This window comes from Pagrus pagrus, assembly GCF_965226575.1.
Source record: "Pagrus pagrus genome assembly, chromosome: 14".
In the NCBI taxonomy this organism is placed as follows: domain Eukaryota; kingdom Metazoa; phylum Chordata; class Actinopteri; order Spariformes; family Sparidae; genus Pagrus; species Pagrus pagrus.
In genome coordinates this window covers 30,184,582-30,210,492 of record NC_140198.1, presented here as the reverse complement: position 1 = coordinate 30,210,492, position 25,911 = coordinate 30,184,582, and the positions used below count along the sequence as shown (strand labels likewise).

The following is a 25,911-nucleotide window of genomic DNA, read 5'->3' as shown; positions in this document are numbered from 1 at the left end:
AAATTATGAAATATAGTTGAGGGTCAAACTTAAAAAAATCATTACTGAAAAAGTATTTGGACTACAGCTATAGCACTTTTTTTTCTTTTATAGAGAATTCATAACATGAACTGGAAAAAGCTCTGAATTCTGGCTGAGTTGACATAAAATCACTCTTATATACTATGTAGTTTAATCTACACTGCCTGGCCAAAAAAAAAAGTCACCACCTGGATTTAACTAAGCAAATAGGGTAAGAGCTTTCCTTTGGATAATTACTGCAGTGATTAATATGTTTCAGCTGGCAACAACTTATTTAACCCTAACTGCTGCAGTGAGTAGCTTCTCATTTCTTAAACAACCATGTCAGAAGACATATCCTGTGATCTAGGAAAAGATGTTACTCTGTTTCAGAAGGGTCAAATTCTTGGCCTGCATCAAGCAAAGAAAACCACTAAGGAGATTACTGAAACTACAAAAATTGGGTTAAGAACAACGCATTATTAAAACTTGGAAGGATAGAGGTGAACCATCATCTTTGAGGAAGAAATGTGGTCAGAAAAAAAACCTGATTGATCGCAATCAGAGATCACTTAAATGTTTGCTGAAATGAAATTGTAAAAAATCAACGGTAGAACTCATGGCTATGTTTAATAGTGAAAATAAGAGCATGCAAAATGAGAAGAGAACTCAAGGGATTGGGACGAAACAGTTGTATAGCCACTTATCAGTGAGGCTTATCGGAAAAAAAGGCTTCAATTTGCTAAAGAGCATAAAGATTGGACTCTGAAGCAATGGAAAAAGTCATGTGGTCTGATGAGTCCAGATTTACCCTGTTCCAGAGAGATGGGTGCATCAGGTTAAGAAGAGGGGCAGATGAAGTGATTTACCCATCATGCCTAGTGCCTACTGTACAAGCCTGTGGGGGAATTCGGTTGGTCAGGTCTAGGTTCAGCAACTTTGTGTGCCCAAAAAATGAGGTCAGCTGACTACTTGAATATACTGAATGACCAGGTTTTTCCATCAATGGATTTTTTCTTCCCTGATGGTGCAGGCATATTTCAAGATGACAACGCCACGATTCATCGGGCTCAAACTGTGAAAGAGTGGTTCAGGGAGCATGAGACATCGTTTTCACACATGGATTGGAGATGGACATGGAGAGTCCAGAACCTGAACCCCATTGAGAATCTTTGGGATGTGCTGGAGAAGACAATGCAGCGGCTGACTCGCTCATCATCAATACAAGATCTTAGGGAGAATTAATGCAACTCGGGACAGAAAAAAATGTTGTGACATTGCATAAGCTTATTAAAACGATGCCATGGTGAACGTGTGCCGTAATCAAAGCTAAAGGTGGTCCAACTAAATATTAGAAATAAAATATTTTTTTAATACCTCATATTCTATAAGATCATTGCATATTTGTAGCATTGCTGTCCTGTAAGAATCACGTAGGCCTATCACTAAAAAGTCAACTGCTCACTGGTGCCAGAAAAACAGCCCTGTTTTCAGGTTTGATATAATGCATTTTCCAGCTAATATAAGAGGGTTTTATAAGTAGTTCCTTTAGCTTAAGAAGTAGTAGAATTTTCTCAACCCATAAAGGAACACTGCATGTTTCAGTTCAAGAAGAAGAAGAAGAAGAAGAAGAATCTTTATTTGATTAAATAACACACAGTGTACAATATAGTGCAACTGGTACTCTGCACTTAACCCATCCTGAGGGAGCAGTGGGCACCGGTTAACCCTTGCACCCGGGGACCAACTCCAGATCTTAGCCAGTGCCTTTGGTCAAGGGTACTGACTAGATAATCAAACTATTTGTGCATGTTTTGATGCTTCTGGAATAAAGAAGAGCAAAAGAACAACTAAATTACAGAAACACTACAAACAACACAGAGCTGAATCTGAACAGCCATTCTTTTTACTTTCTTAATTTTTCCTTGCAACTTTCTTCTCCATCCTCCCCAAACTTTAATATTAAATAGTACACTATTAAAGAAAATACAAAGTTAACAGATTCCCATTGCTTGCCTCATTTTTGTTTTTTATCTCAAAAACATTGTTTCAAATAATAAACTGGCAGGCGCTGTAATCATGTCTTTAACTTTTCTCCACTATCATGTTGGTGAAGGTTCTCAGTCATTCAGGTCATGGTAAATCTAAGTGCTATATCGTAGGCAACTGGACTTGTGTCAGTTTCTGGAAGATGATTCACCTCTTATCCAATTTATACACACACAGATTTACACATTCATGCACACAACACGCACCCAATTCCCAATTGTCAGTGACACTTGAGACACATTACTCTCTTTCTCTCATTGGTTTTCATCAGACTTGCAAAGAATCCAAACAAACATATTTAATATTGCATGACATAATACGCTTATATCATTATTACTTTATTGCTATACAATGCTCAAACTATAGTTATCATATATCTTATTCTGAGCTATATTGCTGTACCATACATCATGATATACTAAACCACTAGGCCTACATTTCACTTTAATATCTACACATATATGTATCTAGTTTCTCTATACATATCTCCTGTATGAGGAAGGATAGGAAGAAGAGTGAAGAAGATAGTAGAGTCTAAGTGCTAAGGCTAGGTGAGCCCAATTGGTAATTGGGTGTGTGTTGTGTGCATGAATGTGTAAATCTGTGTGTGTATAAATCGGGCACATATATTTCTCGTTATGCCTGTATATGCTCTGCGTGCATCAGCATGAAGATAGGTGTTAGAAATAAAGAAAATACATGCCGACCAGGAGCTTTGAGTTTGCTCTCAGCATGTGTGGCTATTAACTGTAATGGCCAGAATTTGAAAGTAGTTCCAAAAAAATAGCTGCCAGCATAACTGCTAACTGCTGCAGACTATACTCTGCTGTAGCTCCTTATTGGCTGTAGGAACAAGCTGCAGTTGGCAAGTTAGTTCAGTTCACCGTGGTTGAGTTAGTGGTCTTAACTGACTGGAGTTTGCCTGTACTGTGACCTCGGTCAAGAGGGAGTCACTGCAGCAGCCTCAGCTCAGCAGCCTCTCAGTGGACACCAGGCTAGGACCAAACACAGTCTCTAAGACCGACAGATGTCAGTTTGAAGACAGGGATACAGTAGCCTACAGAGGTGATTTACAGTGGCTCCAATAAGGACTATAAACGAGAAGATTTGGCAGCCGGGGATAGGAGAGGTGTACAGGGCACAGGCGGGAGAGAGTTGGGCATCAGCATCTAGTATTAGCGGTTGACAATCAGTTTACAAGACAATTAAGCTTGTCTTAGTCTTGTAAAAGAGGAAAAATTGAATTTAAACACTGTACAGTTATATTTTTCTGTTTAGTAAGGAAAATAGGTGTAAAAATATTACATTTCTTGAGGTAAAGTTAATGTGTTATTAGACAAGGTGGGCCGTGCCCAACTGGTTGGCATACTAATTTAAGTGGACATCTCTGCAACACAGTACAAAGTAAATCTTTGACATAATGTCAAAATTGTCGTTTCCTCATATTCTGTTGATGATTCTAGTTAATATTTTAATGTTTTAAACTGAATGCCCTAGACTAGACGTCCCTGTTTTTTAACTGTCCATCCGCAAAATTAAATAACATTTCACTGGCAAGAAAGATGGGCAGCAGCACGTCACTTTGGCGAGCTCCATGAAAGTCTCAGCCTGTGCCATACTTTGTTTTTTTGATAATTTGTGTATTTGACCTCATATCTTTGGGCACGGAAGGTGATAATCTGCCTTATAAGACCATTTGGGTGATTTTATAAGATGTTTTCCGCCTGAAAACCTTTTGGAAAGGTAGGCTTTTAAGTGACATAGTATAACAATGCTCAATATCCCAGTTTATGACAATTTGGCTGAGTGGATAATGTATATATCTTTTATGCGGGTGACCAGGGTTGGTCGCATGGTTGGTCCCATATGCAAAAAGAGTTTTGTTTTATGGATTTTGCCCCTTTTTTGCCTTCGCAGTTTGGTTAGAGTTAGGCAATAAACTTGGTTAGGTTTAGGAAAAGATCCTGGTCTGGATTAAATTAGTAAATCAGCTTTGACTGTTGGATTTACATGGGACAGTAAAAGCGATGATATTAAAAATCATCTCTGAAGTTACAAGTGACGCCAGTGCAAGCTGACATGAATGTGCATCAGGCACACAACACTCAAAATGCCAAAGTGCCCAATCCCAATGTCCACACTCACAGACTGCAGGGCCAGTGTTGCCAACTCCTCAGTAAGGAAAGTCCCTATTGGCTGTCCTAAAAGTCGCTAGAAGTCGCTAGATGACGTCATCACCTAATTTGCATAACTGACCATGTGCATTTAATTGTAATGGACGCTGTAGGAGAGAGGAATAACGTCTTTGGAGAGATAAAAAACACCTTTAATATGTTTAGAACTACAAATTAACTTATTTTAGTGCAGTGATTTATTTTGGACAAAGAACATTTACATTTACATCCAGCCCTGACTGTAACCCAGGGTGGGATCAGCCAGCGGCGGCTTCGCACATGTGCGACTCGCAGTCTGGACGCGAGGGGTGAACTTCTCCTGCTCTGAAAAGTTGACTTTTTGGAGATATTTTTTTACAGGACAGCCATATTACATCATACGACGATCTCACAGAATATGATGAATTGCTGTAAATTAAACTAGCCAACGGTATATAAAGTAGTTAAAATGAGCTCAACCTTAAAGATCTACAGCAGTAAAATGACATACACATATTAATGCAGCCATAATATTAATCCAAAAGTATCACATATCATAGCAAAACTGAGGCCAAAAGGAGACATCAGCAGAGACTGGAGACGGACCTCAACACAGGGACGCTTCTAATTTAGCAAAGCACATAAAAAAAATTAACATCACATACAAAGTGGTATCATGTTATACTTATCCTGAAATGCACGTTACGTTACATTAGTTTGAGACAGCTGGCATTGCTGCTGTGGCTAAACGCTGTGTTGAGGCTAATGTAGTGTAACAGTAGTCACAGCTTGTAGGCTACTGTCCTTACCAGTCAATCTGTCAGTCATCGGTCATTAAAAGGCAACTTTAACTAGCGTATCATAACAAAATATTGGTGAAATGAACTAGTTTTGCGGCAGATAATGCGTTGTATAGAGGCTGCGCTTCGGTGCCCCAATCACTCGCATTATATGGATATATGCGGCGCTCCACTGGATCTAACTTCGTCCGAACGACTCCAAATGACACCAAAACTATCTGGGTGAGTAAATGATTGTATTTTATGCTAGAAATAAGGTCCAGGTTGTAAAAAACGGCAATTCCCCTTTAAAAGCCCCACTACATACCCTCAGTCCCTTAGCCTGCTCCACATCCAACTTCTTAAGGTGACTCTCTACTGCTGACATATAAGCAACACTACCATAGTCTAACCTGGCCCTCATCATGGCTTGGTATATGTTTAGTATTGTGTCTTGATAGGTATTACTCCAATGTATACTATAAGACCAATATAATCACGGACCACTTCTTGCTTCACTGAGCAGATCTTCCTTTATTTCAACTCGATCTCAACTCTGGTACAGGAGTGCCCTCTAGTGACAGTTATATGTAACATGTCATTGCAGATCAACGGTGTCTGTAAGAGGTCATTAATCAACCCAATATATAACATACTCCTCCTCACTTAATGAACAACTTCACCTGCATACAATAATTAAATCAAACATCAACCTCATAAAGTGTTATGTTATGTATGGTACCATTAACATGCATTACTACATACTATCCTTACCGTTAACCACTACTACTGTTATTACTAGTAGTCACATTTCCATTATGTGCATTTCATTATTATTGCTGTAATACCTCTTCATGTACTTTCATTCCTGTCAACCATCTATTATAATTGCATACATTGTGATCTTGTTGATCTGCTCTGTACATGCGACATCTATTGCACGTCTGTCCGTCCTGGGAGAGGGATCCCTCCTCTGTGGCTCTTCCTGAGGTTTCTTCCGCATTTTTTTCCCTGTTAAAAGGGCTTTTTTTGGGGGCAAGTTTTTCCTCACTCGAATCGAGGGTTGAAGGACAGAGGGTGTCGTCTCTGTACAGATTGTAAAGCCCTCTGAGGCAAACTGTGATTTGTGAATTTGGGCTATACAAATAAAATTTGATTTGATTTGATTTGATTTGATTAACAGAACTACGAAGCACCTCCTGTACTCCAACTTGTTTAGCATGTCACTGTGTTTCAGAAATAAACAATTCTCAAATACTGTAAAAGTATGTAAACACAATTACAAAACATTGAACTATACAGCCATGCTATCATATATCATACACCACTTAAAATGTCCGTCTTTTCTTTTCTTTTTTTTTTTCTAAGGGAATGAGGTGGACTACTCAGACCCTGACATAACCCTGGGGATTATTCTGCCCAATACTCCTGGGTATGTCACACTACAGATTTAGGCGTTCGGGAGACCGCCGTTCTCTCTATGGATAGCGGCGGGTAGCACTGCCATCTGGCGTACCCCTACTGGCTGTGTCAGGAACAGATGTTGGTGTCAGGGATGGAAACAGTTCAGTTTGTGGATCCGCTGGTGGAACACCAGAAGGAGCGGGCTCCCCAGCACGTGCTGCGTCCTGGGTGCGTGTGGGTTGAGTTGGACTGACCTGCTGGCCAGATTCAGCACAACTCACTGGCGGAGTTTCCTCAGGTGCTGTAGCTCCAGCAAGCAGTTGGTCCACGTGTCTCCTCCAGACAATGTCCTCACAGGTTTTGACTGTATAAGACACAGGGCCTGTCTGTGCTATGACAGTAGTAGGAACCCATTTTGGGCCGTTGGTGTAGTTGCGTGCAAGTACCTGATCACCTGGGTAGAAAATCCTTCCCTTTGATCTTGGTTTGCGTCTCTCATCCTGGGCTTCTTGCTTTTGTAGCACAGTCTCTTTAGTGTCAGGTGGTTTCAGAAGGTCGAGACTGGTACGGAGCTGTTTCTTCATGAGAAGTACCGCAGGAGCAACTTTTGTAGTTGAGTGCGGAACATTTCTATTGGACAGCAGGAAACTGTTCAACCGCTGATGAAGGGAGCCTTGTCCCTGTGAGGCCTTCAAAGCTTGTTCAAACTCTGAACAAATCTCTCTGCTAGTCCGTTTGTAGAGGGGTGATAGGGAGAAGAGTGAATGTGTTGCACCCCATTTGCCTCGAGGAATCTCTTGAACTCTTGTGAGATAAATTGGGGCCCATTATCGCTCACCAGTTGTTCAGGAAAGCCAAATCGACTGAACATCTCACCAAGTTTCTCAATGGTTTTCTCTGCTGTCGTTGATATCATTATTGACACTTCTGGCCACTTACTATGTGCATCCACTACCACGAGGAACATCCTCTCTTCAAATGGGCCAGCAAAGTCAACATGAAGGCGTCGCCAGGGTGCCCCTGGCCAATCCCAGGGATGAAGAGGGGCTGGTTGTGGCATGCAGCGAACTGCTTGACATGATGGACATGTTCTGGCTGTTTCTTCAATTTGCCCATCCAGACCTGGCCACCAGAAGTAGCTTCTGGCAAGCTCCTTCATGCGAACGATACCACAGTGGCCTGTATGCAGCTGCTGCAGTAGCCTTTTCCGCAGCACTGGTGGAATAATCACTCTGCGTCCCCATAGAAGACATCCTGCCTGCACAGACAGCTCGCTCTGTCTTGTCATGTAAGGTTTTAGCTCCGGGAGATCCCCAAATCCTCCATTCATAACCACATCTAGCAGCTTTGATAGCACTGGGTCCCTCCTGGTCTGTCGTCTCACTTGAGCAGATGTGATAGGAGCTTCCTCTACTTGCCTGAAGTAGAAGATGTCGGCCTGCTGTGACCCACCATGGTCCACAGGTAGGGGGAGCCTGGACAGGCCATCTGCGTTAGCATGCAACTCAGACTTCCGGTACTTTATATCATAGGTGTGAGCAGACAACAATAAGGCCCATCTCTGCATGCGGCTAGCAGCCAAGGACAGAATGCCTGTGTGGGGTCCGAAGATTGTTGTCAGGGGACGGTGGTCTGTCAGAAGAATGAACTTCCTCCCAAAAAGATACTGGTGGAACTTTCGGACCCCAAAAACAATCCCCAGCGCTTCACGTTCAATTTGTGCATATCTGCTCTCTGCTTTGCTGAGGGTGCGTGAAGCAAACGCTATGGGGTGCTCCTCACCATTGGCCATGATATGGGAAACAACTGCCCCCACCCCGTAGGGGGATGCATCACATGCAAGTTGTAAAGGCAGTTTGGGGTCAAAATGTGTCAGGGCATCGGACCCTAACAATGCAGTCTTTGTCTGAACGAATGCCCTCTCACACTGCGGTGTCCATTTCCAGGGTCTATTGTGACACAATAGCTGATGCAGTGGGTTAAGCAGAGAGGATAAACTTGGAATGAACCTTCCATAGTAGTTTAGGAGTCCAAGATAAGAGCGCAATTGACTCACATTTTGAGGTGCTGGACCGTCCACGATCGCCTTGACCTTGGATGGCGCCTTGTGCAAACCCTCAGAGTCAATCACATAGCCCAAATACTCAACTGAATTCTGGAAGAATTCACATTTGGATTTGCGGACCCTGAGTCCGTAGTCTTCCAGTCACTGCAGTGTGGCATCCAGGTTTGTTAGATGCTCTTCGTCTGTCTTTCCAGTGACAAGTATGTCATCCAGATAGCATTGGACTGGAAAACAGCTGGGGCCGATGTTATTCCAAATGGTAGTCTGCAGTACCGGTAGAGGCCCTTGTGGGTGATTATTGTAAGCAGCTCTCTTGACTTTTCATCCACATGCATCTGGAGGTAGGCTTTGCTAAGGTCAATCTTGCTGAATTTTTTTCCTCCTGCCAAGCCAGCAAACAGATCATCAATGTGGGGCAGTGGGTACTGTTCAGCTTCCAGTACAGGATTGATAGTAACTTTGAAATCTCCACATACCAGCACAGATTCATCCTTTTTCATGACCGGCACTATTGGGGTGGCCCAGTCACTCTGGCTGACAGGTTCCAGCACTCCGCTCTTGATCAAGGATTCCAGCTCTGCTTCAACCTTTGGTTTCATTGAATATGGAACTGGTCTTGCCTTGAAGAACTTGGGTCTGCTATCAGGCTTAGTGATCACTTTGACTGTGATGTTTTTCATGCTCCCTAGTTCTTCCTTGGACACTTCCCCATGTTTGCTCAGAATAGCTGACAGACTGGTGTCTCCTCTGCACAGCATGTGAATTGCAGGCCAGTCCAATATGATCTTCTCAAGCCAAAAGGGGCCCAACAGCAAGGGGAAATTTCCTTTAACCACATACAGTGGTAGCTTAGCTGTTTGGCCATTCACCTGGACTGTGACATCGATTCGCCCTTTTGTTGGTACTGGCTCCCCAGTGTAGGTTCTCAGGGTGAGGCTGGAGGGTTGTAAGGGAATGTGCTGCAAAGTCTCCTTATAAACAGTCTCAGACACGAGGGAGACTGCTGAACCTGTATCGATTTCCATGCGCACTGGCCGTCAATCCAGCAGTGGAGAAACCCGGTATCCATCTGGTCCTCCAGTAACTGACAATACATACACTGCTGGCTCTTCTGATGAGCTGCTGCCCGTAGCAGTGGTGTGGCCTTGCTGCATGTTATGTACACACTGTCTCTTTTTAAATCTGTGTTTTGGCTTCTGGTTGTATTGTTTTGGTTTCTTGTCAGCTCCCTTGCTTTTACAAGCACGTTCAATGTGCCCCTTTTTGCCACACTTCCTGCAATTAATGTCCTTACTCCAACACTCTGCCGCAAAATGTCCACTTTTTTCACATCGGTAACATTTGCTCTGTGCTCCTTTTTCTTCTGTGGAGACCTTGTGGAGTTTTGCACTTGAATTTAGCTGATGAGATTCCTTGGTGGCTAACTCCATGGACACGCTGATTTCAATAGCTTTCTCCAAGGTAAGTGCACTTTCAGTTGGCAAACGTTTCTGCGCACATCCCCAAACTCACAATGTTCTGCTAGCTTCCTTAATGCAGCCACAAACACTGTTACAGACTCCCCTTCCTCTTGGTTCCTCTTATGGAAACGAAAACGTTCAGCAATTAACAGGGGCTTCGGTGCGAAGTGAGCTGCTAAAGTAGCCACTATGCTATCATAGCTTTTGGTCATGGGCTTTACTGGCTGAACCAGGCAACACAGCAAGTTGAATGTCTTCGGCCCCACCACGCTCAAAAATGTCGGCACAAGCTTGTCATCATCAATGCCGTTTGCCTGGACAAAGCAATCAAAACGCTCTGTATAAGAACTCCACTGCTCTTCCCTCTCATCATAGGGACCAACACTGCCGACCAGCCCAGTGATTTTAGCTTTATTAGCAAGTTACTGCTCCGGTTTCCTTTTACTGTACTCACGGCTCCTTTGTTTCATTTACTGCCACGCTGCATCCTTGATGATGAAGCTAGTTAGCTTTCCTGCTAACCTCCGACAGGCACGGCAAAAAGGGTTGGAAAAACACACACTGGCTGGCTCAAAGTCCTCTTCCCAATGAGCACAGGATACACGCATCCGCCGCTTTATCCTCGTCGCCACTTTATTGTGTCTTGATAGGTATTACTCCAATGTATACTATAAGACCAATATAATCACGGACCACTTCTTGCTTCACTGAGCAGATCTTCCTTTATTTCAACTCGATCTCAACTCTGGTACAGGAGTGCCCTCTAGTGACAGTTATATGTAACATGTCATTGCAGATCAACGTTGTCTGTAAGAGGTCATTAATCAACCCAATATATAACATTTAGCAGAGACTTCCTGGTTGCACCCCAATCCCGACCTGCCAGACACCTCAGGAGGTTGTTAACACTTTTACATTTATCTCTTACCTTCTCAATATGTTGCCTCCAAGTAAGCTTTTCATCAAACAGCACTCCTAAAAACCGAATAACTTTAACTTGCTCCAGTGCTTGACCATATAACTTTATTGACACCTCTTTATGCCGTTTTGCAAAACATATCACCTGGGTATTTGCTACAGATAATTTAAACCCCCACCTATTTGCCCACTGCTCCACTTTATCAACTGCTACCTGCAGTTTCTTTTGCAGATATTCTTGATTTCTCCCCCTTACCCATAAAGCCCAATCATCAGCAAATAATGATTTACTTATTCCTCCACCCACCTCCTCAAATACATCATTAATCATACAGTTAAAGAATATTGGACTACATACACTCCCTTGTGGCATTTCATTTTCAACCTTATACACTGGTGAATATTCTGTCCCTAATCTTACCTCTATAGTTCTCCCAAACAGGAAGCCCAAAACCCAGTTGTATAACTTCCCTCCCACTCCCATCTTATCCAGTTTGATTAGCAGGCCTTCTTTCCACAACATGTCATATGCTTTTTCTATATCAAAGAACACCGCCACCAATATCTCTTTATTTGTCTGTGCTTTCCTAATATCTGACTCTAAACTCAGTACTGAGTCCATTGTATTTCTTCCTTTATGAAACCCACTCTGATACGAAGAAAAAAGGTCTCTACTTTCTAGGACATAGATCTGACGCAGCTTTACCTGGTTTTAAAATTGGCACTATAACCGAGTGTTTCCACGCACCTGGAACCTCCCCTGAGTCCCATACTTTGTTAAATAACTTCAATATTACCTCTAATGACCTTTCATCCATGTGATCTAACATACAATAACATATATCATCTTTCCCTGGCGCTGACTGCCGGGTGCTGGAGATGGCCCTCCTTAACTCATACATATTAAAGGGTAGATCTAGATTATCCCCTGTTGCAAGTTTTTTCTAGGTATTTTGCACCAGCATAGTAGTCCTTTGCTGCTTTGCTTCTGCCGAGATATTATCTGAACTATGAACTTTAATCATTGTTTCAGCCAATACCGTCGCCTTTTCTTACCCACTAACCCCTGTTCTGTTGTTATTTGTCAGCATCGGGATCGTTATGCTCCTTCTTCTTCCACTCATTTTTCTGATCATTCCTAGTGATGGGATCGGCAGTTCTTTTGACTGTACTGAATCACTAGAATCAGTTCATTAAAATGAGTCGTTCAAAAAATTTGTTCACCGAATCACTCAGTGCTTATGGAGCCCTGACTGCAAAGTGCATTATTCTCCAACTTCCTGAACTGATACACAGCCAAACAATCCGTTACTAGGTCATGATTCAGCCCCAAGGTTCACATTCACTCTGTAACACGTTCACTGCACTTGAGGGACAGTGCAAAAAAAAAAAAGGACGCCCGGTGCGTTCACGGACAAGGACCAGTACACAGACATTCGCGGGAAACGCAGCAAATATTCAAATATTACTACACGGTGAACAGGAGTCCTCCTTGCACAGTACATTCACTTAACATACACAGATGTGCTTAGTTTAGCAGTAAAGTTACTGATTGTGAATCAAGTCCTCTGCTCTGTGCATGCAGAACGCCAGGCAGTGAGTGACACAGCGCCACAGTACCTGAATCACGTCTGCAGCAGCAGTTCTGTGTTTAGGTCAGGTGCAGGTTGGCGAATCATGAGTGAGTGAGTGAGTAACAGCTTCCCCAGCGGCAGATCTCGGTGTGTGCACTCACTGCAGTAGGTTTGCGAGTGAGTGGCAGCCTAACGTGAATCACCGTGTCAGTTCGCGAACGACACAAGCCCTCAGCACCCAGTGAACGACGCGCACAGTGAGTGAACGGGAGCCCCGACGTGACGTACTCCTCCGCGACACAGTCAGTTCTCTGTGTGTCACAGCAAGTCGCGACTATGGGTTCACGAGTCCTGAATGAGTAAAGTGAGTGCAGCGCGAACCTGAATCACGTCCTCAGCGACAACATTCAGTTCGAGGGTTCAGTGAGTCACAGAAAGCGCCAGTTCCACTCCCACCGGCACGGTCGCGGCTGAGCTCAACTGAACTGAGAAAGGAACGAATCAGTTCATGAAGCGATTCGGTTCAGTACGTTCACTCAAAAGATTCGTTCGTTCGAACGAAACGTTCGCGAACGACACAACACTAATCATTCCCCAAACATCTGACAACTGTACCTCCCGACCTATCCTGCAATATTGTCTCCAGCATGCACGCTTAAGGTGCGTTCACACCGGACCTTTTATTTTTGTCGCTGGCGAGCAATTAATCGCTCAGGCGAAAAATCGCTGGGGCTCCGAGCAACAGCGACCGAGCGAAAAATCTCTCAATCACTCTGTCGCGCGAGATGAGAAATCCCAAGTCTCTTGCCGTCAGTCGCTTGTCGCTCAGCGCTGACTGGCTGCTGTATATGGAAGAATTATCCTATCTTTATTCAAGAGCGTAGATTTTCAGTTTGAGAGCATGATTTCATTCCTTTTCAGTGACATAGCTCCTTCTCGCGCTCAGATTTATTCTCCTCGCACTCATATTTTCTGCTCGCACTTGGATGTCTGCTGCTTTCTTTCAAAATGTGTGCTTGAACTCAAAAATCACATTCTTGTGCTCACATTTCTTCTGCTTGCACTCAAAAATTTTGCTCGCATTCAAATATGTCCTGCGCTCGCTCAGATCTAAAGTCTGCGCGCTCAAAACTAATGTGCACGCACTCAGAACAAGCACCTCCTCTCAGGTTGAGGAGTCTGCTCAGACTCAAGGCTGTCCCTCCTTGCGCTCAAAATATTGTGTTTCACCAGCCAATAGGGGACAGCTAGAGTGTGGACCAATCAAATGACGGATGCCGCCTTGGGTGTGTTCCTTTGCACTTTTTTGAGTGCTCCGTAGGGGCGGGTATATGGTCTGTTTGTAAAACTGCTTCTCTCAAAATACACCAGTTTACCATATTAGCCAGCTATTTGAATCGTCACTTATTTAAGACGCCAGCATATTTATGTATAATTATTCTTAAGTAATGGTAAAACGAGTTATCGTAGTTTAGATTCTCTCTTTTATTCAATATTAGCGGAAATATGTTATATAGTATGAATACTCACTGAACAGTGTACGTGTTACGATGGCCAAGTGGTCAAGGCCAATGTCAAATTTTGCATTTTAAACCATCGGACGCCGGTTCGCATCCCGGCCGCCCCACTCTTGCTGTCTGTCATATTATTATTGAAACTATATGAACGATGTGTTTTGAGTTGTAGCAACATTAAGCAATAAACTTGAGGTATTTGACCGCGCTGGTCCATCTCGTCTCCCGCTCAGTACCTCGCTCCGAGTCCCGCTCTAACTCTTCTTCTTGTGAAAGCATAACCAACACTAACTTAATGTAATGCGTCCCCTGGCTTTGACCCCATTACACGCACCAATGTTATCGTCAAATCATTATCATCATAGCGTATTTTTCATTATGTAAGGGATAATGTATAGTTCGGAGGTTGTTATGGAGAAATAAACCCTGACAGGTTGTATGGAACTCCATAACTCCATTTCTCCATAACAACTGACTAACTATACATTATCCCGCTTATTACACGGCCTTACGAGTGAAATAAATAATAAATAATCACCCACAATGATTCAGCAGTGACAATGATTGCTCGGTGAAGTTTTAACTTTCACTTTCACTTTCAAGGCCGGCCTGAGAGAGGAGCTGGACAGCGGTGCTGTGGTTGGTCTATATGTTGCCAGGGCGGATCAGAGCGCCGTCCCTAGCTGCTCTCATGTGTCCAGTCACAGACATGATCTGACGACTTTCAAGGCCGGCCTGAGAGAGGAGCTGGACAGCGGTGCTGTCTTGCTTATGTTGCTACATGTTGCCAGGGCGGATCAGAGCGCCGTCCCTAGCAACGGTCTGTTATACTTGACGACGACGCAGCGATGGACCAATCAGAGAGCAGCATTCAATAGAGCCGTGTAATAAACCTTTTTAATCACGTAGCTTAGCCTATTTACCGACCATCTCTTGTTAAACGTTTCAATAAGAGAATCAGCTGGGTACACGTATTCTATTACTGTAACAGTAATTTATTAATTCAAATTTAAAATAATAATATGACAGACAGCAAGAGTGGGGCGGCCGGGATGCGAACCGGCGTCCGATGGTTTAAAATGCAAAATTTGACATTGGCCTTGACCACTTGGCCATCGTAACACGTACACTGTTCAGTGAGTATTCATACTATATAACATATTTCCGCTAATATTGAATAAAAGAGAGAATCTAAACTACGATAACTCGTTTTACCATTACTTAAGAATAATTATACATAAATATGCTGGCGTCTTAAATAAGTGACGATTCAAATAGCTGGCTAATATGGTAAACTGGTGTATTTTGAGAGAAGCAGTTTTACAAACAGACCATATACCCGCCCCTACGGAGCACTCAAAAAAGTGCAAAGGAACACACCCAAGGCGGCATCCGTCATTTGATTGGTCCACACTCTAGCTGTCCCCTATTGGCTGGTGAAACACAATATTTTGAGCGCAAGGAGGGACAGCCTTGAGTCTGAGCAGACTCCTCAACCTGAGAGGAGGTGCTTGTTCTGAGTGCGTGCACATTAGTTTTGAGCGCGCAGACTTTAGATCTGAGCGAGCGCAGGACATATTTGAATGCGAGCAAAATTTTTGAGTGCAAGCAGAAGAAATGTGAGCACAAGAATGTGATTTTTGAGTTCAAGCACACATTTTGAAAGAAAGCAGCAGACATCCAAGTGCGAGCAGAAAATATGAGTGCGAGGAGAATAAATCTGAGCGCGAGAAGGAGCTATGTCACTGAAAAGGAATGAAATCATGCTCTCAAACTGAAAATCTACGCTCTTGAATAAAGATAGGATAATTCTTCCATAGCTGTAATCTATGTGTAACTATGACAACTACTGAAACCATGGAAACGTGATACAACTCCACCGGTCCAGAAGAGCAAAGCCGGCTTTACGTTGACTCTCACACACACACACACACACAGCCACTCACTGGAGACAAATGGCCAGGCGCTCATCAGCTGGGATGGAACGCCTGTAGTTGGTGTCCAACCGGGCAATCCTGCCTCCGATGCTCACCAATAGCTCGTCAAACTGGGCCGTTGTCAGCCGTGTATACCCTTGAAAACGGTTGGCGTCCAGACGCAGCTCCTGCAATAGCCGGTGGTATTCACCGAGATCAGTGCGCATCTTGAGTATGTTGTGGACCCAAAACCGACGACGCTTGGTTGTACGGCGCTTGTGGGACTTCCACAACAGGTAAACGGTTGCAACAGGTACAATGTCAGCCATGCTGGACCAATACAGACGGGAAGAAATGAGCGCCTCCGAGCGACGTGAAATTCACTGGAATCGATTGAATGACGTCATCAGAGCAATCTGTTGAATTGTGCCGACGAGCGACTGCAACTGAACGACAGAGCGAATTTTTTGGAGCGACAAAAAGCTGCTCAAATCGACCTTCTAACCACTGCTTGTGATTTTTTATACTGAATTAACGACTCCATTGTATGATGTTTCTGTAACAGCCTGAATGCCCTATTCCGTGCTCTTATTGCTAGTCTACACCTGTCATTCCACCATGGCACACTTTTTATGTTTCTGCACCCTGATACTTTTGGTATCACTGCACAACAAATCTACCTACGGGTATTAATAAAGTAAACTGAACTGAACTGAAGTGAACTGACTTATTAGCCGACTGTATTACCACTGTGACTACTCTCTTGTTCCACTCATCCACACCTGCCCCGTCCTCTTCATGCAATTGCTCAAAACTGTTTCTACTCAGCCAGCTATTTCATTTGACGTCAAGGTTAAATCAATCACACTCTCCATATTTCGTACACAGTCATACCTCGTGCCCCTCCCATCATTCATATACTAACCCTTTATCCTCTATAAATTCTTCCACTATTGATCCATTTGCATCCGTTCTCTCACTCCCCCAAAGAGTGCTATGTGCATTAAAATCCCCACACCACACTACTTTCCCCTGCACTTCCCCCAATACCATATTCAATATATCTACACTTAATTTGTTACATGGGTTATAGTAATTAATTAAAGCTGCAAGCAGCGATGAACGGGTCCTCGCAGTCCACGTACGTCGGGCTGTGGCGCCGTCGGAGGCTGCGCGCCCAGATGTGTGCTTGCGTGTTGCCTGTGGAAATGTTCTACCTACTGTAAATGGGATACGTGTCACACAAAACACAACAGTGACATCTTCAGTGACTTCCTGTGTCCAGTGGGTGGCGCTATAGATATGACGTAGTATTGATGCAGAGATGTATTCTGGGTGAGCCCCTCTACATGTGTGACCAATTTGATGCAGATCGGCAATTGTATGTTGAAGTTATAAGGACTTCCTGCTTGATGGCGAAGGATTTAAATTGACCGCACGGCCACGCCCACGCCCACCAGGCACAACGCAGGCTGTTGAAGGTCTGAGGATGCTACTGAGTGAATGTGAAGTCTGTGGTGTTAAATCTGTAGGACGAGTTAGTTAAAGTACAAGGCATAGACATATTGGGTCAGTACAGAATGGGAAAAGCCATAAGGGGGTCATCGAAATTGACCGCACTGCCACACCCACCAGGAATAACGTAGGCAAAAGCTTTTCACAAATTAGATGTGTGATACTTAGTGACTGGGAAGTCTGTGGTGTTAAATCTGTAGGCGGCTTGGAAATGGGTTCCTACAGAATGGGAAAAGCCATAAGGGGGGGTCGCGAAGTTGAACACACTGCCACGCCCACCAGGTATAACGTAGGAGAAAGCTGTTCACAAGGTGTCATCGTCAAGTTCTGCAGATGATATTTAGTGAGTGTGAAGTCCGTGGCGTTAAATCTGTAGGATGAGTTAGTTAAAGTACGAGGCACAGACATTGGGTCTGTACAGAATGGGAAAAGCCATAAGGGCGGCATTAAGGGGCGCTACTGAGCTATCGTGCTGCGCATGAGGGCAGTTGTGGTATCGAAATAACGTACTCATGCGTAAGAAGCTACATGCCAAATTTGGTGAGTCTGTGAATATCCTAAAGTCCAGAAAACTGCGTCGGAAAATTGAAAATCGCTGCACACCATTCAAGATGGCTGACTTCCTGTTGCGGCAAAAATTCCAACAAAAATAATTCCCGGCTAAGTCCTTGAGACCAATAAGTCCTGAAAATTTCATGACAATCCGAGAAAGTTTTTGGTCACATGACCCGACGTTAGGTGGCGCTATGGAGTCCCCTTGCCACACCCACCCCCAATCATGTTGAATTATCAAATTTTTCACCACATGTGACGTATGTTCCAAGTTTGGTGAGTTTTGGGGTATGTTCAGGCCGCCAAATATGCGATCTTGGGGAAGGACAAAAAATAATAATAAAGAATCCAAGCAGATACAATAGGTCATTCGCATGAGATTCGTGCTCGGGCCCTAATAATCATTCAAAAAACAATAGGGTCCTTGCAGATTCCCTGCTCGGGCCCTAATTAAAGCTGCAAGCAGCGATGAACGGGCCCTCGCAGTCCACACGCGTCGGGGCATGCTGCTATCGCGGCGTGCTGCTGTCAGGGCTTGCTCATGCAACAACTTCCGCTGAGGAATCAAAAGTGAAGGCAGTCAAGCTGTTTTGTAGTCATTTAGTAATAAGAGCGGCCACTATTGGCTGATTTGCACAAAGTTTTTTCACAAACCGTCATCGGGCCATGGAACATAATTTAAAAAACGTAGGTGTTAATGGGACTGCATTTGGTCAAGATATGGAAGACTGTCTGTTTGACCACAATGTGCAGGAAATTGTTGTTTCATATTTTGGTCGTTCGTTGGACTATCACAATTCTTTTAATAAGTTTTTGTCACGAGGGTCCACAGATGCTGTGTGCAAAGTTTGGTGCAAATGGGAGAAATTGCCTGGGAGGAGTTTGAAAAAGTAGGTTTGCGACATGTAGCGATTTGCGAATGGAAATGTGGTGCGAAAGTGGGCGTGGCCTACATCACACAATTCAGCTGAATGCAGGGAACACATAGATATAAGGTTTAACAATGTGCACCATGTTATGTGGGAGTTATTAGGCAAAAACGGTGTTGTGTTGATAATAGCGCCACCTGCCGGTCATTTTTGGTGTGTGAGTTACAGGGGCCGGTCTATACCACCCCAATCAGTTTCATATCCATAAGTGTTATGGTGTGGGCACAATGCCAAAAATAAAATTAGACTGCCACCAGAGCGCCACCTAGTGTCAGATCGGTAAGACCTTCGTCAGCCATCCTCAGGAGGGCATTGGCAATAAGTGTAGCAAGTTTCATGTCAATCCAACAAACAGATGTGGAGATATAAATTACTTCAATTTAAAGAGCGCCACCTAGTGGTAATCGGCCAAGATTTTTCACAGAGCCTTAGGGGCTCATGGGGAAGTAGTATCCTGAGTTTCATGTCATTGGGACAAACCAATGTGGAGATATGCAACACCTCCTGTTTGGAGCGAAATCTGCAGGAAGTTGGTCGGTGAAATTGCCTGGGAGGAGTTCGAAAAAGTAGGTTTGCGACATTTCACGAGCTAGCGAGCTAACAGTAGGCGGATATGGGCGTGGCCTATATCAGGAGATTCAGCACAATTCACTGACCGCGTGGATATGAGGTTTTTGAATGGGCGACAAAGTATGTGGGAGTTATTAGCCAAAACACACTTTCCTTGATTATAGCGCCACCTACTGGTGGAAATTCACAACGACAACAGATGAGAACATTTTTCACCAGGTGAGACGTATATTCCAAGTTTGGTGAGTTTTGCGGTATGTTCAGGCAGTGAAAAATGCGATCATTTGGGACAAAAAATGCTCACTACAAAAACAATAGGGTCCTTGCAGGTTCCCTGCTCGGGCCCTAATAATAATTACTGCTATCACATATCTACCTGTCCAGATCTTTACTGTTATGGACTCATGTTCTCTCCCTAATTGAACAGTATGAACCCTATTCCATCTTTAACAAAAGTGGCTACCCCACCACCTTTCCCAGTCTTCCTGTCATTCCTTATTGCCGTGTACCCATGCACTATGAAATCCCATTGCATTCTCATCCATGTTTCTTGAACACAAATTATACTGGGCTTATCCTGCAAATCTGAAATATACTTCTTAAACTCCTGCCCATTAGTTTCAAGACTTCTTGCATTCCACTGCAATATACTTGGGACCATGAAGATCCCCCACCCCATATTGATGATTGTGATGGTGTCTGCGAACTGGGTGACCCTCCTTTCAAGATGTCCTCCACTTCCTCCCACCCGATGGTCTCGACTCATAGATATTTCTCTGCCGCTCTCACTATTATTTCGATTTTTTCCATTTTCTTGTCAGTTTGTGCAGTACAGTTAACTACATCAACCATGAACAGTATAAACTGTCTCTTCCCCACAATCAGTGTATCTTCCTTAACTCTTCTACACCCCTCACATGTTCTCGCTTCATGTCCGTCCATCACCCTGACACTATTATCTTTTGGCTGCATCCCCACACTTCTGGCCGCTTCTGCATATGTGATGCCGCTGGATGTTTTCACTCGCTGCACCTCCGCTCCTTTTTTACTGACTTCGCATCCCCATACGCAGAAGTATGCTTCCCTCCGCAATTACAACACTTGATTTTAGCTCCTCTTTCACACTTCCCATATTCATGCTCCCCAGCACATCTCCTGCACCTTTGTTTACCCTTGCATACTGCTGCAACATGCCCAAATTTCTGACATTTAAAGCACCTCAATGGCGGAGGCATGTATAGTCTAACATCGTAGCTCATATACCCGATAAACACTTTATCAGGGAGCCGATCCCCGTCAAACGTGAGCACTACCGATAGACTATCACATTTTTGACCCTCACGAGTAGTTTTCAGGCGTCTGACCTCCCTCACTTTTGCACCCTCCACATTCTCTTTTATCTGCTCAGTAGACACATTTGGGGGAATACCGAAGATCACTCCTCGAGTGAATCAAATCAAATCAAATCAAATTTTATTTGTATAGCCCAAATTCACAAATCACAGTTTGCCTCAGAGGGCTTTACAATCTGTACAGAGACGACACCCTCTGTCCTTCGACCCTCGATTCGAGTGAGGAAAAACTTGCCCCAAAAAAGGCCCTTTTAACAGGGAAAAAATGCGGAAGAAACCTCAGGGAGAGCCACAGAGGAGGGATCCCTCTCCCAGGACGGACAGACGTGCAATAGATGTCGCATGTACAGAGCAGATCAACGAGATCACAATGTATTCAATTATAAGCGATGGTTGACAGGAGTGAAAGTACATAAAGATGTATTACAGCAATAATGATGAAATGCACATGGAAATGTGATTACTAGTGATAACAGTAGTAATGATCAATGGCAAGGATGGTATGTAGCAATGCAGTACGATAATAGTAGTGGAACGTATGTAACAGAGATGTGACTAATATTAGCGACAGTAGTGGTGGGTGTCAGGCAGGGTCATGGCAGTAGGTGCATCCACGATGAGTGAGACCCCCACTTTTAGCTAGCGTTGCTTGAACTTTCTACCCTTCGATTTTATTCATCCTAGTTGCTTTCCCTAGCTGTGCACTGTCTCTACAAAAAAACAACAATGCTCCACTGCGCAAAACTCTCGCACTCTTCACCTCTCCCACTAGCCTGTTTATCCCTTTGGTAATGAGAACCGGGTTTCACTCACCAAACGAAGCACCTTCTTGTTCCAGTCTGATGATTACTTTATGCTCTTCCTCACTCCCTTTCACTTGCTCATTATCTGTTTCTTATGACATTGAGCTTCTACTTTTCTGTCCCGTTTTCTTGCATTTTCTTTGCTTGGCTTTCCCCGCTTTCACCTCATTCCAACTTTCATTTCTCCTGCCACCTACCTCCATCCCTAACTCACTTCCTGATCCGTCACTTCCTTCTGCCATCTCCTGTCCATTCACAGTCCGGTTGTAGTGTTGCCAGATTGGGCGGTTTTCCGCCCAATTGGGCTACTTTCGTTTACGTCAGGCGGGAAAAAAATACATTGGGAGGGTGAATAAATTGGGCTGCTTTTGTCCAAATTTGTCGAGTTTTTAATATTGTGAAAACAGCTCTCTCTCTCTCTCTCTCTCTCTCTCTCTCTCTCTCTTTTTAAATAAATAAATAGCCTAAATAAATAAATAAATAAATAAATGATGTGAGTTGTATTCAATCTTTTTTTTTTTTCAATCGGCATCATTTCATTTGGCAACTTAACCGTGACGTCAGTTCAGCAGACAGCAAACGCACTGTAGCCGCGCTGAATTTGAAGCGGGTGGCCTAGCTAAGTTAGTATCATGCCGAAGTGGGGAAAATACAAGAAATCCTACAGGAAGGAATGGGAGACCGACCCTGAACTAAAAACCTGGATCGCGGCTGTCCCAGGAGTCGATTCTAAAGCCTGTTGCAAGTATTGTAACACAGAAAGCCAGATATAAAGTCAGATATACTCCAAGAGGAGATGGAAGCGTTCAAAATGCACAGGACAAAGTGTACATCTGTTCTGGCACCACATTTCTGTAGCCCACTTATTCTATGGCATTTGCTTGTTGAATTAAAAACTAGTTTTTCATGTTTTTTTGTGTTCGGAACCTCAATCAGCTGCTGTACGGCAAGGTCGTTGTGCGTCTTTCAGCATCACAGGTGTGGAAAGCAGCGAGGAGAAAAAGAGAGGGAGGGAGGGAGGGAGGGAGAGGCGCTCTGTATGTGCATAATTTTGTTTTGTTTTAAATTGTTTTGCATGTAGTCCTCATACAGGTCATTTGTGATGTAAATAATGAAATTTATTAGGCCTACACGGCTTAAAAGTGCACATTTATATGTGCAGCTGGCATTATTACTAATCTGGGCCTGGCGCTAGGATGCCAGAGGTTCATTTTGCAATTTGTGCAGCCTATGGTTGATTTACCGCACTCTTGTTGGTTGCAATTTGCAAAAACCCATTTTTCTATCATTTATGTGTGGTTATTTGATGCAGATATGAAGCTCTGGATGTGTTTTCTATTGCATGTGTTATGATTTTATGGGTTTACACGGGTGACAACTTCGTGGTTTGGGCTGTTTTTTATTGGATTGGGCGGGTTCTAAGATGTGGTTGGGCTGGAAACTGTCAATCTGATCTGGCAACACTGCCGATTGTGCCAGCCACCTCCTTCCTCCCTCAACGAGCCCTCGGGTCTGCTGCTGCTCGTTACCCCCAAAAACACATTTTCTCTGGTCACATATATAAACTGGTCCTCCCTGAGCCTACCAACTCCCAGAATGAGGAAAGCAAACGAGTCCTGCATCGTCTCTGCGGCCCACCCACTGGTAAAACGGGGCTCCTACAGGCTGTTCAGATTCAGCTCCTGTCGTTGCGTAACGAAAGGAGTGATTTGCATAGGCCAAGACCTCGTAAAAAGGATCAGTCCCAACCATACGGGACCCAGCAACTGCACCTGAGCCACAGGTAAATGTTGGCACGTTTTGATAGTATTTACAGTTGCCTACGAGGCAACTATGCAATGGTGTTTGAAGCGAGTTTAATGTTAATAATATTACGAGGGAGCTTAGTTGTCACAGTAAAAGGTCTGTTATTTTTCTGAGCCTCTCCTTCTGGGTCCGATTCTGGGTCAACTGGTATGTTTGAACGACAGCATCTCGGCGAGCCATAGCGATAGATCTACCGTAAACATTAGCGCATGCTACCGCTGGTTCCAGGCCATTCTGAACGTTCGCTTTCATGTTTCGGAATGCCGGCCCTTAATTATTTTTGAAAGAAGGGTGCCATTCCGAACCTGAAACCCTAACCCTAACCCTAACCCGGTCGGAATGGCGGACCGTCGGAATGGCGGTCCTTCCGAATGGGGGTTGCCCCCCGCTACCGCTAGCTTAAGCGGCATCCTCTCCCTGAGAGGGGCGTGTCGCAGGCAAGGCAGGCGTTGACAGACGGAGCTCATTAGCATTAAAGGTGCAGGCACAGAAACAGCCTGCTCTCAGTAGAGCTCACTTGAGCGACTTTTAGACAGCTGAAATTCAGGACCACAGATCGGTTTGGGGCAATATATTTTGAATACAGTGTTGTTGGACCTCTGACAGCTGTGTGAAATTGATGAAAAACAGTATTATATGGGACCTTTTAACTTGTTTGGTATGTGACGTAATATGTCAATGGGATGAAGGTCCAGTAGCAACTAGCTGAAACAGTACATATAGGCACCCACCGTGGTGGAGTCGGACATACTTCCATCAGTAAATGGATTCTCCCCTGGTGCTTGTATACTGGGACAATGACAGTAGTCCAATTAAATGGCCTGATCGAGCTGTGACCGTAGATCAACTTAAGTGTGCATGGAAACATACTGACTGACAGGGACCATTTTACTGCACTGTTCTTGCATCTTTGGTACTTTAACTACATTATGCCGGAGTACTTTTACTTAAGGTTTTGATTGCAGGACTTTTACTTGTATTGGACTATTTTCACAGGGTGGTATTAGTACTTTTACCTAAGCTAAATGATGTCAATATTTTTGCCCTCAACTCGACCTTGACTGAGAGACTACATAATCATTGTCTTGTTTTCATGTTATGTGCACCGAAGTAGTGCCACCGCGCCAGGATTTTGGACTGAATCAACACATTTTGCTCCTGGAAAGCCAGAGTTTAATTTGGTGCAAGCACATATGAACTTGTGTTTATGGGACGCAGTTACCACGGACGTAATTTTTTTGGGGGGGGCACAGGGGACATGTCTCCAGCACTTTTTCAAAAGGCCGTTTTGGTCCCCTGCAGTTTTTACCGTCCAAAAACAATGTTACGCTATAGTAAACAGAGACACGACAAGCACTAGGACCAAGCGGAAAACGGCCACTCAAGCTGAAGCCTGTTTCCCTTAATTTAGACCGCCCACAAGCTTCTCGATTGGCTCTGCCGTTTCTTGTGTGATTGGCCGTCCCCGCTGTCACTCCATCTTGCCTGCAGACAGGTGTCGTGCCAAAAAGTGATCGTCTGCCAGAATCTGATTTCCGGCCGCGGGAGCGCGCACAGCAGCCCGTTGAGCGGTAAACGTCTGGTTTTCTCTGGATGAAACGGTCATGATATGCAGATACACACAACTGTACGTCCGCAATTATAGCAAAGGTATGTGTCTTAGAAAGTTTAACGTTTGTTGTTACGTAATTATCACATCTGTGGCCAAAAGAAGTGGAGTTTGTAGTGAAATCAGGCCTGACAATTACGTGACAGACATGTCTCTATGTGCTTGGTATGTCTGATGCCTTTGTTTAGCCCTGTCTTATAAATTAGACTGTAATGAATGTGATTTATAGGTGTGGATTTTCAATAAAGAAATGATCACTTTTGCAATTATCCTCGTGACTCTGCATTATCTTTTATCTGATCTGGGCTCTACATTTGCTTCCCATGTTTGGATGTGTCTTGTATATCTAATATTCTTGTTTATGCCTACTTTTTGGAGACAAGACTATAAAAGACTATTCAGGAGGGTTACATAAGCCTATAAAATAACAGTTTTCACCTGCCAAAAACTGATTAAAGGCCAAATACAGTTACTGAGAGGTTATTTCTGCCTCAATATGACTTGATCTCATTCTTGAGCTTCATAATATAAAGATCTGAGCTCACAGTATGCTCCTGATGTTGGACTGACAACACAAAATGGGCCTTTTCATTTGCCAAAAAACTGATTGCAGCTCCTTCCTTGTAACTTGAAGATGTTTTCTGCCTCAAAATGACTGGTCTTTATCCTGAAGCATCATATGTGACAGATTACCACCTCACATTACACCTCACACTGGCCCTTTACACAGTTTACAAGTAGTGAAAAGTAGTGGTTAAGATATATTCTTCAAAATATAACTGATGAGTGATATGAAGTGACTTTGAGGCAGAGCACCCCTTTCAGTCCAACATCAGGAGCATACTGTGAGCTCAGATCTTTATATTATGAAGCTCAAGAATGAGATCAAGTCATATTTAGGTAGAAATAACATTTGAGTAACTGTATTTGGCCTTCAATCAGT

General features: G+C 43.8%; 1 protein-coding gene across 1 annotated transcript in view; it reads right to left on the bottom strand.

Annotated features, from left to right (window-relative positions):
* LOC311269560 (uncharacterized protein) overlaps positions 1-25,911 on the bottom strand; it is a gene marked incomplete at its 3' end in the record, with an annotated part of 36,755 nt that overhangs the window by 7,470 nt on the left and 3,374 nt on the right. The window lies entirely within an intron of this gene.